Here is a 12177-nt window from a genome sequence, read left to right as displayed (position 1 = left end):
ATTCCTCCGGACCTTGAAGGATTTATGAAATTTGTAAGAGATACCATGTAAATTAATATGTAACTTGTATTTTGGCACATCTTGATTAGTTTCTTTTTCTTCTCAATGGTGGTATTAGCACCTTGTTGTGCTCATTCCATAGGGGGAGGAAGACTAATAAAGATATTGCCATGATTTTTAATGCTATAATAAAAATATAACACATTGATTTGAATATCTCTTTACAATATTTTTGTCTTTTTATATATCTTAAGCTATACATGTAGTATAATATAGTATAGTATATATATATATATAAGCTTATATTTATACTATACTATAGTATATAATATATATAAGCTTATATTTATACTATACTATAGTCTATACTATATATACATCTCATAAGATATATAAGCTATATTCGATATACATATATATATAAGCCTATATATATACTATCGAATACGGCTTATATACTATAGTATAGTATATATATACTATATATACAACTTAAGATATATAAACTATATTCGATATACTATATATACATCTTAAGATATACTATATATACTATATTATATATACATCTTAAGATATACATCTTAAGATATACTATATATACTATACTATATATACATCTTAAGATATATATATATCTTAAGATATACTATATATAATATACTATACTATATATACATCTTAAGATATACTATATATACATAGTATACTAGATATACTTGATATATATATAGAGTAGATATACATGTATATATAGTATATCTTAAGATGTATAATTTTTCATACTAGTTTCTCCTAAATCCATATTTCAGAAACATATCTATGTCGAATATTTTATATCTATCTTATATATACCATGAAAGTACCTAGGCTCTAATACTATTTTAACAGGATCAAGTGGCGGGCGGTAATCCGCCATGCCTTCTCAATTAAACTAAAACAGAAATCACCCGTTTGACCGGGAACTGGACTTGTTTCACACCTCTCATCTGGCTTTTATATGCCTGGAAGGTTTCCACCAGTTAAAGATTTCTATCTTAATTTATTTGAGAATTCTTAATCTAGCTAATCCAGTACCCTTATATTTAAAGACTGGCGGTAATTCGCACAATCATTAAGGATAAGAATTGAAATATACTTGAATTTTATATATAGTTTAATGACTGTATGGAAGGTAAAAAACCTTTACTCAAGCAAGGGGTCTGTCATAATATAATACATACTTTTATTGAGCCCATGTGTCTAGCAGTTCTAACCGTGAAAGAAGATGCCCTTTTAACTCCTTTATCGGGCTGAGGTTCACGGCTGGCTAGACGAAGCTACTAAGACAAAGCCAATAAGAGCAGTGTTATATCAGACTGTACCAATCATCTTGACACCAAGTCAAAACTCTATATATAAAACTCATTTATATTTTAATAGATGCCGTCGCTTTCATGGTGTATATAGGAGAGAAGTTAGATACTCAACATAGATATGAAGTCTCTTAGCCGGACATCGTCACGGCCAGAGAGGAGAGACTAGAAGAAAAGCTAACTAAGAAAGACAGAAATATGTACCTTGTGGCCAAGAAGCAAGGCCCTGAAGATGAAGAACTGAAAACTTTTATTTACTTATTCTTCTGTTACAATGAGCAAACTACAAACTAACTCTTACTTACAACTTAGAGAGAGAGAGAGAGAATTCTAGAGAGAGAGAGTCTCGATTTCTGCCTCTGAAGAATGAACGAATGAATTCTATAAATAGAAAAAGAAAAGGAATCTATGAACAGTAAAAGTGGGTCCCGTGGGTCCCTGTTACAGTGTTTCTACTATTGAAACAGTGTATCTACTGTTGAAACAGTATATCTACTGTTGAAACAGTATATCTACTGTTCGAGTGGGGTCCGGCGGCTTCACTGTTGCTGTGGGGTCCAGCTGTTTCACTGTGCTGGTCTTTTTTCCGCTTCTTTCATTTTGCGGATGAATTCTTCTGCATCATTTAAGTCTTCTTCAGATAATATTTTTTTTGCTTCAATGGGCTGAGAATCTTCAGCGATATCATCGTTGCTTGTTTCACTCTGCATTGACGTATCTGATTTTTCGTATTGATTAATGGAATGAAGTAAATTTCTTTTGACCTCTTCCAAGTAAGCGTTAATCATCTCTGCTTTATCTCCTTCTTGAAAGGAGATTCTTCTGGCAATATGTCTAACTGAACTGTCATCAATTACCTCTTTCTGAGGTTTGTTGGAATATTCCTGGATTTTTATTTCTATTGAATCCAAGAGTTCTTGACCATATAATGTCTTTGTTTTGGGATCCTTCTTCATTAACTTGTCCCAAAAGTTGTTGTAAAAAGTCCTGTATAAGCATGAGACTTGTTCTTCGGTGAATCCGACTTCTGGATTCCATTTGTGTATCCAGGGAATAGAGAATTCCAGAAAGAAATAAATCTGGTTGATTTTATCAGGGTAGCAGATATGATCTGCGTGATATAAATTATTTATAAAAGGAGAAATTTTTATCCATTCTTTGTATAACATGAGAAATGGATTAGGTAAAAATTTTATTGTTGGACCGTGGTATGACCACCAATTTAGAAACCAATTAGGAATTGGCTCTGCAAATATCTTTGCACATACTTTAATAAACCAAGTATGTTTGTGTCTGTCATTGTTGTAGTATAATACTTTATCAAATGCTTGGATATAATCCCAATAAGTAAAATTTATTTTATTTTTGTTAAGGCTTATCTGCCTTTCCTTCATTGTGGATATACCCCAGTCTTCAACAGATATAATCTGTTTAATTATAATCTTCGAGAAGTTATAAACGTTCTCGTCTGTGCTATACCCAGAAAAGTGCTGAAATTCTGCACTACCAGTACTGGTTAGTATTGTTTCATAGTAGGAACGGGTTTTGTATGACTCACCGGGATAATATAACCCATTTATTAAATACATTTGGAATATCTTCCACGGTTCTTCTTTTCTCTGAATGTCAGAGTTTTCTAAGAGAAATATCATTTCTCTTTTTGACACTTTCTCGTATGACTTGATATCATCATTGTCATCTTTAGTAATGGAAGCAAAAGTATCACTTTGCTTAACAGAAGTATCTTTCTGTTTTTGAGCAGTTAAATATGCCTGCAAATGTGCGTATAACGGATTGTCTTCTGGAATATCTTCCAGATGGACGGATGGTCCGATCGATGCTTCTTCTCGGAGAGATATCCTCTCATTAACTAAACTTCTTCTTCCCATTTGTATAACTGGGGAGTTTGATGAGGATCCGTATGACGATCCTGAAGGTGATGACCTTCCTCTGGGTTGTGGGGATGATCTTCCCCAACCTCTACCTCTTCCCCTACCCCAGGGGGTTCCATCCTGTAAATATTCACGAGATAAGAAATCTGGCAGAGAATTATCAATTCCCTTTTTATATTGTATTTCAAAATCAAAAGGGGCTAATTGAGTCTGTCATCTTGCAAATATCATTTTCGAAGCATCATGTTTAAAATCTTTGTTAAACATATATTTAACAGATTGTGCGTCAATTTTTATCCAAAACTTTTGATTGTATAAGTCGTCTTGAAATTTTAAAACACATTTTACTATGGTTAACATTTTATGTGCCACAGTAGCGTATTTTCTCTGGGCTTCAGACCATTTACCAGAGTAGAATCTAATCAGATATTCATGTTTATCATTGGGATTTATCTGTTTCAAAATCCCTCCGTAACCAATATTAGACGTAGCAGTCTCTATAATCTTTTGCCATGCAGGATTAGCAAGGGTTAAGCAAGGTAAAGATTTAACACGTTGCTTAATATTTTTGACCAAAATAGTGTGACTATCAGTCCAAGGATTTTTATAATTCTTTTTTAGCCTATCATATAAGGGGGCTAAATCACGTGACAGATCTTTATAAAAATGCGAAATATAATTTAAACTTCCCAAAAATCTTTGTAACTGAGTTCTATCAGTAATAACATCGGGAAATTTTGAGGCAAAATCAATCGATCTTTGAATAGGAGTAATCTTTCCTTGACAAATATAATGTCCTAAGAATCGAATGTTAGTTTGGAATAAACTCATTTTTTGTTTTGAGATTACCAAACCATTTTGTATAACAATTCTTTTGAAAATATCTAAATGCTTAATATGCATTTCAAGTGTTTTGGAAAATACCAAAATGTCATCGATATAAACAATGACGAAGTCTAGATAGGGGTTGAAAATATCATTCATAATTTTTTGGAATTCTGAAGGTGCATTTTTCAAACCAAAAGGCATAACATTCCATTCATATTGCCCAAATGGAACATTAAAAGCAGTTCTATAAGTATGCTCTTTAAATATTTGAATCTGCCAATATCCAGATTTTAAATCAAATTTTGAAAATATATTGGCGTCATATAATCTAGACAATAAATCTCTTTTATTAGGAATAGGATACCTAACCCACTTCAAATATTTATTCAAGGGCTTATAATTTATGACTAGTCTAGGAACACCACGTTCCTTTTCAGCTGCGTTATTAACATAAAAGGCTGTACATGACCAAGGAGATTTTGAGGGTTTTATCAAACCCTTTGATAGCAAACTATCAATCTCTTTTTTGAAAAATTCTACTAATTCTGCGTTCATCTGACAAGGTCGAGATTTAGTAGGAATATCATCCTCAGAGAAATTGTCTTCATATGGAAGAGTGACAATATGCTTTTTTCGATTCCAAAAAGCACTAGGATGCTCAGCACAAATATCAATAGCAATTTGCTCAGAAATCAATTTGATTTTTTCTTGTACTTTAGTAGAATTTAAAGTGTCAAATATATTCATACTAAACAATTCTAATTGTAAAGAATCAACATGTTTTTGCTTCATATCAATTAAAGTATTAATATCTCTGGTTACTGGATCTGTAACAAAAGTATAACTTATCTCTTTATACTTATAGGTAGCAGTAAAACCTTTCGAGTCTATGCTAGTAAAAGGATAAACAGCGTTGATAAACGGTGTTCCAAGTATAATAGGAGGGTATAACTGGTTTTTTACCAAGAAAAAGAAGTGAGGAATACAGACTTTATTTTGACAAATACCCGTATTAGGAAGTTTATACTTTATATCTAAAGCATGTCCGGATGCAGATCTAACCATATGAGTAGTCTTTTGAAAATATTTCGTAGGTACTAAACCTTCTTGAATGCAGCTAACATCTGCTCCACTATCAATCATGGCAATGTTTATAATTGAAAAACTATTATCAATGAGAATAGTACATTTGATATACCATTTATGAGCAGTAATAATTTGCATCATTCCTAGAAACATATCATGTTTAGGATTAAAACTAATAGGTTTTTCTTCAATATCATTTTCAAAAATACCTTTATTTTTATCATTAGATTTCTCAGCTGGAAAATTGATTTTCTCAATCTGAGTAATCCTATGATCACAAATCATTTGATTTTTTTAAGAGATTTGATCTCTCGTTTCAGGTTATCAATTTCAATTTTTAAATCATCGAAAGAAGAATCTCTTGCTGCAGTTGCATTTTTGTTTAAAAGACGATTATTAACCTCTAGTAAAGAATAAGGCGGAGAATATTCAAATTCTTTTTCAAAAGGTTTTGAAAAACTAGAACTTGAATTAGAACTTGAACTAGCAGCCAAATTAATAATTTTTTCACGAAGTTTTTCATCAGTAACTTCTTTTAAAAGTTCTATTACATTATCAGATGTAATAGTTTTCATGTTCAAATTTTTAAATTGTGATTGTAATTTATAAAATTCATCATCACAAGCACATGTATCACCTTTACAAGTTGTACAAGTATTATCAATATTTTTATCACTATCAGATAAATCAAGTAAATCTATTTCAGCTTCTGATTCTGGCTCAGAATAATAATCCGATTCTGATCCAGAAGTGTATAACAAACCATAAACCTTATCACGTAACTCATCGTCTAGTCCTAAGGTTTTCAGCTTTTGAAGTTTACAATTCGGAGCTATATGGCCAAATTTACCACACTTATAACACTTAATGTCAGCTAGATCTCTCTTAGACCTATTTTTGGTAAATCTAATAGCCTTGCGATGGGCTTTCTTAGCTTCTCGTTCTTCTTTGGATCTATATTTAGATCTCTTTCTCCTATAAGGACTGTCTTGGTTTGGGTATCTATGATAATTATGTTTCTTCTTTTTATGAGTAGAAGTCTCGGATAAACCGAACTGGGTGCAAAAGTCTCCTAATTGGTTTCTTTCCTTAAGCTTATCCATCTTAAGCTGTCTGGACAATCTTAATTCATTGCACAGGTTTAATCCTTCCTGTGTACAAATTCCTATTAACTTACCATAGGTATAGTCTGTGTATGGAATTTCCCCATAACTACCTCTTAAAACCTTTCTAACTCTTTCGGCAAATAAAGAGGGAAGGCCATCTATGAACTTAGCTTTCCAATGTTCAAGCTTATTTTCAGGTAGTTCCATCACTCTACTCATAAAGGTGTCTTTATACCACCTAAACTCACTTAAAGTTTTACATCTAAGGCTATTAAGGAGAGTACGAACAGTCTCATTCTGGTTGGTAAATCTACCATTGAAGTGTTCTAATATAGTAAGAATAAGAGTGTAAACAATATTTTCTCTATTTGCTACTAGAGCCATGCCTAAGTTATCAAGTCCTTCGTCAACGGCTTTAGCGTTAATAACCATTGCCCTTTCGTCGACAGACAAATAATTGTCCCACCAGCCACGAAGTTGGCCAGTAAAACCTGCAACAATCATTCTGCAAATATTCCTATCTGTATTTTTTACACTTTTACAGATAGTTGCATACATAAGCATTCTATGTACTAGAATAGTTAACTGCCTATCAGTCAAACCATCAAGATTCCATTCGTAAATTTCGGAACCACTGTAAGACGTATTAGTCTGATTCCAATCACGTTCCTCTATTAAAACATCTTGAGGAGTAGGACGATTGTAATAATAAGTCTGCATTCTAGGTTTATCAGCATATCTGCTATCTGCAAACTTACTATTCTTTTTGGGGTAACTTCTGAGTTTATTAAACTCTGACAAAACATCCTTTTTATAGTCAAAAGTAGAATCTAATTTATCAGCAAAATCATTTGATAAATCAATGGGTTTGATATTCAAACCGGATAATTTTTTATCAAGAAGTTCTTCTAAGTCACCAAAAGATTTAAATTTAAAATCCTGAATATCAGGGGGTCTTTGAATATGAGTGAGAACAATTTGAGGTTCTGATTTGCTTCCTGAAGAAGAGGCAATATCAGTCAAAGTCTTTCTAGTACTCATATCCTTAATCAAGACTGTTAAATCATCAAGTTTTTTATTAAAAAAACTAATGTTTTCACCCAAAACTTTAACATATAAACTCAAATAATTATTTTGAGAAATTTGTTTATTAATTTCTGTGATGCTGACTGCAGCAACATCTTCATCAATAAATTTTTGAAATGCAGTAAAAGTAATACCTGTATTATTAGGTAAAACAAAAGGCACTTGAGGAGGGTAAATGACTTTAGTAATATTGCAATTTCCGTCTTTATAAGATCTTTCCAAAACTTTTATAAAAAGTGGTAAATAGGTGGTTATAAACCAAGGAACAAAATACATAATTTGATTATGTAAAGCACAAGTTTCATAAAACTCTTGAGAAATATTGTTTAAATCCTCCTTACTATAAGTATCAAAAAACCAAATTTTAAACTGGTTCCATTTATCAGTGAAAAATTCTTTTTGAATATAACCTCTAGCTTGTGACCCTGAACTAAAATCAATTTGGTGTGGAATCATTAAGTATCATTGGGGTCAAAATCCATCCCAGACGCAGAAGGAATATCCTTATCAGAAATATTATCATTATCCTGAACAATATTTGTCTTGGGGTTAATCTTAACCCTTTCAACTGGCTTATCACCTACTTTAGTAGAAATTATGTGTAAAGATGCAGCACGATTTCTAGCTGGTCCATAGACTGGTTCAACAAGAGAAATGTGTTGAATATCAGGCAACAGTCTACGACTAGTAAATGAATGTCTATTATAATTAGAACTAATAGTAGGCAACAGTCTATTATTAGAAAATGACTGTCTACTATAAATGGAACTATTATTGTCAAACTGAATGCAAATCCTACCATCCGGATTTTGAGTAATATGAGAATACTCAGTATTACTGACAGTATCAGTTATCTGACTGGGGGATATAACCGAATCCAAAGTCCATGTGGTTGAAAAATTAATTTCTTCCCACTTAATAGGTCTCCTCGTGGTGACCTTAGACTTTACAAAATTCGTTTCCACTAAAATAGTCTGATCAGATATATCATATAATTTACATCTGGGGTTTAACGTAGATAGCAATTTCAAATAAATCCTATACGATAAACATATAAGTTCAGAACCAGGCGCATAATTATAACCATGCGTTTTCACATTTAATGTTAATGCATCAAGTATATTAACATCAGATAAAGATAATTGCAGATTGGATTGAGTATTAAAATATACTGGGCCGTAGGCAACAGTAGATTCAATAGAACCCATTAGAGACTGTCTGAAATTCAGATTTCTAGCATCTCTAAGAGCGGCTAAAAACGTCTCTGGTAACCCTTTAAGGGTTAATGGCTTAAAAGCAATTTATACCATACCAATATGCAAATAATTATACTAGTGTTTATAAACATCTACATCATGCTTGTTTAACAAACGAATAGTCTGTTCAGACGAATTCAAAGCTAAAGATTGCTCAGTTGTTTTAACAAGTTATTTAGAAGAGAGTTTATCAAACCATCCATAATCATAGATTGTTCTAATAGGGACTTTAGGAATAGTCCATTTGTTTAACAAATCAAGGTTTTGAGGTATATCTACCTCTTCCAACCTAGTATTTTTCATACTAGTTTCTCCTAAATCCATATTTCAGAAACATATCTATGTCGAATATTTTATATCTATCTTATATATACCATGAAAGTACCTAGGCTCTAATACCATTTTAATAGGATCAAGTGGCGGCCAGAGAGGAGAGACTAGAAGAAAAGCTAACTAAGAAAGACAGAAAATATGTACCTTGTGGTATAGTATATATATAAGATGTATATATAATATATATATATAGTATAGTATATAAGATGTATATATAGTATATCGATATAAGATGTATATATATATATATATATATATATATATATATATATATATATATATATATATATATATATATATATATATATATATATATATAAAAGCTATATTCGAGACAAAAAAATATTGTAAAGAGATATGCCTTGTAATTTTATTATAGCATTAAAAAATATGGCAATATCTTTCTTAGTCTTCATCCCCCTATGGAATGAGCACAACAAGGTGCTAATACCACCATTGAGAAGAAAAAGAAACTAATCAAGATGTGCCAAAATATAAGTTACATAATACATACTAATTTTTGTTCATATAAGTTACATGGTATCTCTTACAAACTTTATAAATCTATCAAGGTCCGGAGGAATTTCCGTTGGTGGTGGCGGAAAAGTTTCTTGGTCATCGCCACTTCCGAGCGAAGCGACATCCTCCGCAAGTTCAGCTAGCATTTTTTTGTAAGCTTCGCTTCATCTGGTTGTGATTCAGCAAGTCCAAAATTTCTTCTTTCCGACCGGATCCAATCTCTGAAAAGTACTGATTTTTCCAAACTCTCCCTCATAGACGCTCTATAATCACTGAATTAAAGTCTTGCTTGACTGAAAGTGCTCTCTAATGCCACTGTTGAAGCTTGAATAGTTAAAATGTCTCGGGCCATCCTTGAAAGAACCGGAAAGTATTTTTCTTTGTCCTTCCACCATTCCAAAAGATTAAAGGAACCGTCGGGATTCACTTCCTCAATTCCCTGCGATAAATAAACTCCAACCTCATTTAATTGTGAAAAATCACTACTACTAGAACCTTGAGAACCCCGCCCAAGCATTAAGTGCTCTTACTCCCGCAGTTTTTTTAGATGATTGAGAATCAGAAGAAGAATGAGTTGGAATATTTGGTCTAGCATGATTTAATGCAACTTGATAAGTATTAAAAATAGTTTGAGCATTTATTCTAATCGAGGCTATTGTTTTCGGAAGTTGAGACAATTCCTCATCTTTAAGTGCTAAATCATTATAAACAGTTTCATACCAAAAATGAGGACCTCCTAATTTCATACAAGGATTTAACAAAGCAGAAACACCATAAATAGAGGGAATAGGGAAAAAATATTTTTTAAACTTTTTTCTCATAGAATCAATAGCAAGTTTATAAATTTCCCCACCCTTTGAAAAATGAGCAAACAAATTTGCAAGTTCTGCAATATAAACTAAACAGTTAGAAATAGTAGGATAATATTGCCCAGAAAATTCATTTGTAGCAATATGAATTTTTTTTAAAAATTCTACAAGTATTTTAACATTAGCCCAATCCCCATTTGTAAGGTGCTCATCATCATCACTTACATGTGCATTAAATGTTGAGTTTATGGGGTTTCTATATTCATATGCAACAACCAAACTTTCATACATGTAATTCCATCTAGTTGGACAAGGTTTAGGAACCTTTCTTTCTCTTAGGCCAAATTCATCGCATCTTTTAAAATATTCTCTAAGTCTACTTCTACGGTTTGAATAAAAAAGCCAGTTAAGAGCCATTTTAACCTTTTCAATTTCAATATTTAAAATTCTCATACCATCACCCACAATTAAATGGTAAATATGACAAATACATCTAACATGAAAAATATCACTAAATGTAGGATTTAGCGTAGTGGTAAGCAAGGCTATAGCATTTGTGTTACTAGTAGCATTATCCATTGAAATTGATATTATTTTATCCATAATACAAAAATATCTACAAATATCTGTAACTGTGTTAGCAATAAACTGCCATGTGTGACGTGAATTAATTATTCTATAAGAAATAATACGCTTTTGCATTATCCAATCCTCATCAATCCAATGACTGGTAACAGTAAGGTAATCACAGTCGTTACCACTTCTACCAATATCAGTTATAATAGCAACACGACAATTTATATGAGTAAATAAATAGCGTAAATATTGTTTATATTTATAAATATCGCTCTTTACGGTTGTGCAAGGAAAACCTTTATAAGTAGGATTAAAAAAATTTCTAATATAATGCACAAAGTTAGGATCAGAAGGAAAACTATAGGGTAAACACATAACAGTTACCATTTTTGCCAATTCTTCCCGATCTTTTTTTTGGATCATAATATAAAATACCACCGGTAACAGTATTAATTCCCGGTTGAAATTGATTTGAACCGGTACTAGGGTCAACCTGACTAGGAGTAGGTAGACTTTTCCCCTCGGGCAAAGCTTTCAGACGAAGATATCTCACTTTATCTTGAGGGTATTTCATTATGTGTCTAGCCAAAGTTCCCGTCCCCACCCCCGCGATTCAAAATATTTAAAAACTAACTCCGTGCTACAAGTTTTACATTTAGCCTTATTTTCTGGAATTAGTTGAGTAAAAAATGGCCGAACGGGAGATGTTTCCGTCCGTTAGCTAGGTTGTCTAAAAAAAGTAGGGGTAGTAACAGAAGTATCAAATGAGGCATCATTTGGATTAGCAAGGTTACCACTAGTTGGGTTAACATCAGGAGCAGGACTAGTTGGTGTATCATCATCCGGTTGAGTTTCATCAAAATCTATTTCCTCGTCATCATTTTCATCAATAGTTGGATTAGAATAAAGAGCATTCATTAATTCATGGTCTAATTGTTCACCAGATATAATATTATGGCAAAATTGACTTTCAGTAAATTGTAATAAACTATTATCGCTATCAAGAATAGCAGGTATAGGACGTATATGGAGTTTGGTTCGGGGAGCCCGGGGCAGTGGGGGAGGAATAGATTGAGCACTACATTCGTCACTCTTGGATTTTCCCTTATTTTTACTAAAATTTTTTTTTAAGGAAGCCATCTTAATTAATAAAGTAATAGAAAATAAATAAACACAAACAAAATTATAATATTAAAACTTAAGAGTTGGAACGAGTTTACCGAATTGACGAACAACTTGTTGAAAATTGATTATCGTTGAAGACTTCAATTCACCAACTTCACAATTGTTTCACAAATTGTAATAATAAAGTAAGCAATAGTAGCAATTAT

This window comes from Nicotiana tomentosiformis, chromosome 3, assembly GCF_000390325.3.
Source record: "Nicotiana tomentosiformis chromosome 3, ASM39032v3, whole genome shotgun sequence".
Classification (NCBI taxonomy): Eukaryota; Viridiplantae; Streptophyta; class Magnoliopsida; order Solanales; family Solanaceae; genus Nicotiana; species Nicotiana tomentosiformis.
The sequence above is the reverse complement of the archived record's forward strand: the minus strand, read 5'-3'. Positions refer to the sequence as shown.